At 37.9% G+C, this 5,952-nt stretch overlaps 1 long non-coding RNA gene across 1 annotated transcript in view; it reads right to left on the reverse strand.

Moving 5' to 3' along the window:
• LOC107183500 overlaps positions 1-5,652 on the reverse strand; it is a 10,270-nt gene extending 4,618 nt beyond the window's left edge. Inside the window, exons 1-2 of the long non-coding RNA XR_001514292.1 lie at positions 5,557-5,652; positions 96-101 (exon numbers count right to left, since the gene is read on the reverse strand). This is a non-coding gene — a long non-coding RNA (uncharacterized LOC107183500). The remainder of the gene's footprint in view (positions 1-95; positions 102-5,556) is intronic.
• Between the last annotated feature and the right edge of the window lie 300 nt (positions 5,653-5,952).

Genomic DNA, 5,952 nt, shown 5'->3' on the forward strand with positions numbered 1-5,952 from the left:
TTATTTGGAATGTTTTTTTTTAAATTGTTGATGTCCTCATTTTCCCCACCTTTGCCCACCTCCACCCAGCCCAGCTCCCCTCCTCTGGCCTTCACCACACTCTTGTCTGTGTCCATGGGCTATACATATGTTCGTTGGCTAATCTCTTCACCTTCTTTTATCCAGTCCCCCTCACTCTTCTCCTCCTCTGAAATGTTTTATAGGTCAAGGTGACTAATAATGCTCATATGTTCTTGCTGATTGTTGTCTGGCTGCTTTGTAATTAGTACAGAGAGAGGAATGTTAAAGTTGCTAATGAGTACTGTGGATTTGTCTATTTCTCCCTTTAGGTCTTTCAATTTTTCTTGATGTTTTTTAAAGGTCTCATAATAGGCACATAAACTTATGATTATTGTCTTCCTCAAAAACTAAGTTTTATTATGAAATAATAGAGGTCTGGTGCACAAAATTTGTGCACTCGGGGAGGTCCCTCAGCCCGGCCTGTGCCCTCTTGCAGTCTGGGAGCCCTCGAGGGATGTCCTACTAATGGTTCAGTTGGATATCCAAAGCCATCAGTTGGATATCCTTAGTGCTGCTGCAGAGGCAGGAGAAGATCCTGCCACTGCTGCTGCATTCGCCAGCTGTGAGCCTGGCTTCTGGCTGAGCAGTGCTCCCCCTGTGGCAGCACACTGACCACCAGGGGGCAGCTCTTGCATTGAGCGTCTGCCCCCTGGTGGTCAGTGAACATCATAGTGACCTGTCGTTCTTCCGTTGGGCTGAAACTGGCTCTCCGACATCCCCTAAGGGGTCCCAGATTGCAAGAGGGCTCAGGCCAGGTCAAGGGACCCCACTGGTGCACAACTGGGGCTGGGAGGGATGTGGGAGGTTGGCCAGCTGGGGAGGGACCACAGGAGGGTTCCAGGGCATGTCCGGCCCATCTCACTCAGTCCTGATAGACTGGACCCCAGCAGCAAGCTAACCTACCAGTTGGAGCATCTGCCTCCTGGTGGTCAGTGCACGTCATAGCGAGCGGTTGAGCGGCCTTAGCATATCATTAGCATATTATGCTTTGATTGGTTGAATGGCCGACTGGACATATTAGGCTTTTATTATATAGGATTCTTCATTATTTCTTGTAGTACATCTTAAATTCTATTTTGTCTGGGATTAATATAGTCACCCAGCTTTATTTTTACTATTTGCATGGTAAATAATTTTTCCTTCTGTTACTTTTAGATGATCTTTCTCTTTAATTTAAATGCCATAATTTATAGATAGCATTTAGTTTTTGCTTTATATATCCAATCCAATCATCTTTCATTTTAATTGGAGTAGTCAATCTATTTTTGTTTAATGTAATTATTGACGCAGTAGATTTAAGTCTGTCATTTTGCTGTTTGTTTCCATTTGTTTTGATTGGTTGACTAATTTGTTTATTTCCTTATGGTTTCCTTCTTTCCTGACTTTTTATATGTTAATTAAATATTGTTAGTGGTCAGTTTTAAAGCTATGCTTCTTTATATTTTTGGTGGTTGTCTTAGGGATTACACTATGCATTTTTAACCTATTGCAGTCTTAGAGTTACTATTTCATCAGTCCATGTAAAATACTAGAAACTTCCAACGTAGTTCCATTTAACCAGCCATCCTTGGGGATGTTAACATATATATTACACCTATGGCATGCATTATGATACACACCTATGGTCTAACATAATAGGTAGTCTTAAAGTATTAAACTTTTCCTTTTAGTCATAATATCTTTTAAATAAAAAGATCAGTATATAGATTTTTAATATTTACCCATATATTTATGATTTATGGCGCTGTGCATTAGTTAATGGAATCTCAGGTTTGAGTCTACTTTCTTTTACCTTAAGTTTGAACACACTTTTTGTATTTTTTGAGGTGTACACCTGCTGGCAATAAGTTCTTCCAGTTTCTATTTATCTGAAAATCTCTTTATTTTTCCCTCACTTTGAAGGTTGTTTTCACTGGATGTAGATTTCTTAGTAAAAGAGTTTTCCTTTCAACAGTGTAAACATTGTTTCCCTTGCCTATAGCTTCATTTGTTTTGATGAAGTATCAGCCACTAATTTATTAACAAGGGACTATATGTTCCTCTGGATGTATTTTATCTTTTCTCTGGCTGCTTTGGGGATGTTCCACTCAACTCTGGTTTCAGAAGTTAGACTATAATATGCAGTGGTATAGTTTTCTTTGTAATGGTTATTATTGGGACTTGAGTTTCTTAAATCTGTGAGTTTGGATTTCCGACTCCCTCCCCCCCCCCCCCCCCCCCCCCGCCAGTTGGGGGGATATTTGGCTACTTTCCCTCCACCTTTACTCTGGGACATATATTATATGCTTATACAATATAAATTTTATACAATATTGTTATATTTTATATAGAAGTGAACTAAAAATGTTATTGTCTCCTTCATAAAACAAAAGATGAAGCTTAGAACTGGATCCCTTGGCCCTTTCTCTTTCTCTCTCCTCCCAGTTCAAAATGCTTGTATCTCTTCATAGCCAGCATTCTCTTAGTTCCTCAGTTAGGCTCAATGCATCCAAGTCTCAGCATAATCTTCTTTGTAGTTTTTAGGCTTTTTTTTTTTTTTTTTTTTTTTTTCTGAATGAGTTACTAAAAGAAAATCTGCTTAGTCTACCCACCATAGCCACTCTGCCTCCTGTCATAATGTCACTGTCCTGGGGCATGGAAAGAATCCTTGGTCTGCTTGTACTGTGTTATGTTGTGGGGCTACTGCTTGCCACATTTCTTTCAGAAGTTCCAGCAGGTTTCAGGAATGTTCACAAATATTTGCAGGCATGTTATCAATATGGATGCCACATTGGATAATTTATATTGATATTCTATCCATCTTCAGATAATAATGCTTAGAAGATAATCTAGCTTCAATTTCATTGATCCATCCTTTCTTTGTCTCCAATCTGCCTTTAAAGACTTGTTAAGGAAGTTTTCATTTCAGATATTTTACATTTCAATTTTAGAATTTTTATTTTATTATTAATTTGGTTTGCGTTTTTCTGCCCTTTATTCATTACGATATAATGGTGATATATTATATCATATAATATATTATCCTTCACCCTTTTAAATCCTTATCTCCTAACCCAATGTCGAAAACATTTCAGCCTTAGTGTAACCATTTTCCTTTCTTTGTGAGTCTACTAATTGAATCTGTTATACTGCATATTCTGAATAAAATGTGAGACTCAGATTCTATTTTCTTTTAGAGTGTTTTTGTTCTAGCAGGCTGTCCACTTAAGCACCAAACTGTCTCCCGTGCAGTGGGTACAAGTTGAGATCTCTGCGCAGTTCCTTCCCTTTTATAACTATTGTTAGGGACTATGAATCATGGTATTTCCCAAGCACTTGCTCACAAGGGATTTGAGTGATATTCTTATGCAGATTTAGGGACTTTCTCCTTTCCCACATTGTCCCTTCACTTTTTAGCTGCTCTGGCAGCCCTAACCTCCAGCCTCTGCCTTGTCAATTCATTATGATTATGACTTGCTGCTTAAATTCCCTCCATCCACTTCCCTCATCAGAGAATATCCCCAGGTGCAAAGTTGAATGAATGTGAATTTTATCCAGGTCAGTTTTCTTTCTTTCATGGGCCAACTTGGGTCCCTCACAGCCCATTTTGCTCAATGTTTACAAATGTTATCCATGGGAGTTAGTCAAATATAAATGTCATCCATGGGAAGTTAGTCAAATATAAACTTCACCACCATTACAGTTAGTAGAACTCTTGAGTCAGTAGATATTCTAGATTGCAAGATGGATGTCATTCAATGAAAATGTAATATAAGCCACATATATAATGAAAAGTTCTTTTAGTAAGTACATTAAAAAATAAGTGAAAAAATAGGAAAAATAATTTTAATACTAAACTTTATTTAACCCAACATATCCAAAACATTGCCATTTCAACAAATAATTAAAGTAAAATTGTTAGTAAGATCTTTTCCCGTTATAAGTCTTAGAAATCTGGTGTGCATATTAGACTTTCAGTGCAGCTCCATTGGGATGCTACATTTTAAATGGTTAAAGAGGAACGTAGTATTACTGAAATCACAAAGTTATGTTTCTGGAAAAGTATTTTATTTTGCTTTAGTTTTACAGGAAAACAATTCCTTCATAAATTTTTTGCAAAAGGATTTTGGTAACCACAACGACAAATTGGTTTGCACAACATACATTGTTTATGCACCAATTTGTTGACAAATTGCCATTTTTAATAGAACATGTTGCTCATTGTTCTGTGAATTTATCCTTTGGGGGTTCCCTTTAATAATATCCTGGTGATAAAAGTCTCTGCCACTTTGAAAGTGTCCCTTTCTGTTGGCTGAATAATTACAATGATGATGTTGATAATTTAAAAATGAGTCTTTTGGCATTAGGGTTATAATTGCCCTGATTCCCAAGGCAGTGGTGTGTCTAAATTGGCTTATGTAAAATTCCAGCTAAGTAAACTAGCATAAAAGTCTTTTAAATGGTGGTTGGTTGGGTTGACAATATATCTGTAGTTTTCTTTGTACCCTTTTTGGGGGTAGCTATGCAGTGATAGCCTATATTATCATTCCAATAACTCATCAAATTGCTTATAGATTTTATTACCATAGGTGGTTGATTTTACCTGTGCTGTCCAAACAAAGTCAAGAACCTATTTAACCTCCCAAAATCAACAGACTAAACTTTCAGGATCATAAGGCAGAAAACTTTGACTATGACCAAGAACAGTGACATCCATTGACGTCATCTAGATTGGGGCCAGTGGCTCACACATTCAGTTAATATGGTTCAGCACATAAATGAGGAGGCAGAAGAAAGGGGGCACAATAAGAACAGGGATATGTTCAATAGAGGGATCAGGTCAGAAGTTTCCATCATTTTGGGCAGCTCCATAGACCCTTGGGCATGTGGTATCATTTATTTGGAAGTTTCTTGAGCACTTTATACCACGTAAGGACCATTTTCTAGGAATACCATTGAGTAAGATAAAGTCACTACCCTCAGATGGGCAAGCAATCCAGTGGTTAAATTGCTAGGCAAAGTGCTAAGAATTTGACAATCATTACCTCATTTAATTGTCATTAAAAAAATATATTGGGGTGGTTCTTTTCAGGGAAAGAAAGTGAGGCCTGAAAAATGACTTCTTTAAAGTTGCCAAAAATGTGTGTGGTGGGGTTGGATTTAAATTTAGGTTTGATCACGCTAGATGCCACAGTCTTAACCACCAGCCATGGTGCCCAGTAGGGATCATCCCTCCACGGGCCTTTGTGGTTTCCAGTGAACAATTCTTGCTCCCACCCTAAGATATAACCCTCCTGAAATTTAAAGGCCTGATATCCTTACTCATGTCTCTACTGCTGTTTTGAAAGGGGATTATTTCAATCTGCTCACAAAACTTCTTTATTTATGTCAAATGATAGCGTTCTATATTCTGAAATCCCAATGATATTGTTCTGGATCCTATACCCTGGGTTTCAGTAGATTTTTTTTTTTTTACTTTTTAATAGAATTTATTGGGGTTACATTGGTTAATAAAACTACTTAGATTTCAGGTGTACAATTCTATAATCTATCATGTGTATATGGTATTGTGTGCTCACCTCCCCAAGCCAGGTCTCCTTCCATTACCACTTACCTCCCCCCCCCCAATATCCTTATCTACCTCTCCCCACCCCCCTTTCCCTCTGGTAATCACCAGGCTGTTGTTTGTGTCTATGAGGTTTTTTGTTTTGCTTTGCTTAATCCCTTTACCTTTTTTACTCAGCATTAAACCCCCCTCCCCTCTGACAGCCATCAGTCTGTTCTGTATGAGTCTGTTTCTATTTTGTTGATTATTGAGAATATACTCTCTTGCTCACATTTTCTGCACTCTAGAAACAATGAAAATATCAGCCATGTTTCTGCATGCTGAAGGCTGCATGAGTTCTACACACC

This window comes from Myotis davidii, unplaced genomic scaffold (assembly GCF_000327345.1).
Source record: "Myotis davidii unplaced genomic scaffold, ASM32734v1 scaffold18, whole genome shotgun sequence".
Classification (NCBI taxonomy): domain Eukaryota; kingdom Metazoa; phylum Chordata; class Mammalia; order Chiroptera; family Vespertilionidae; genus Myotis; species Myotis davidii.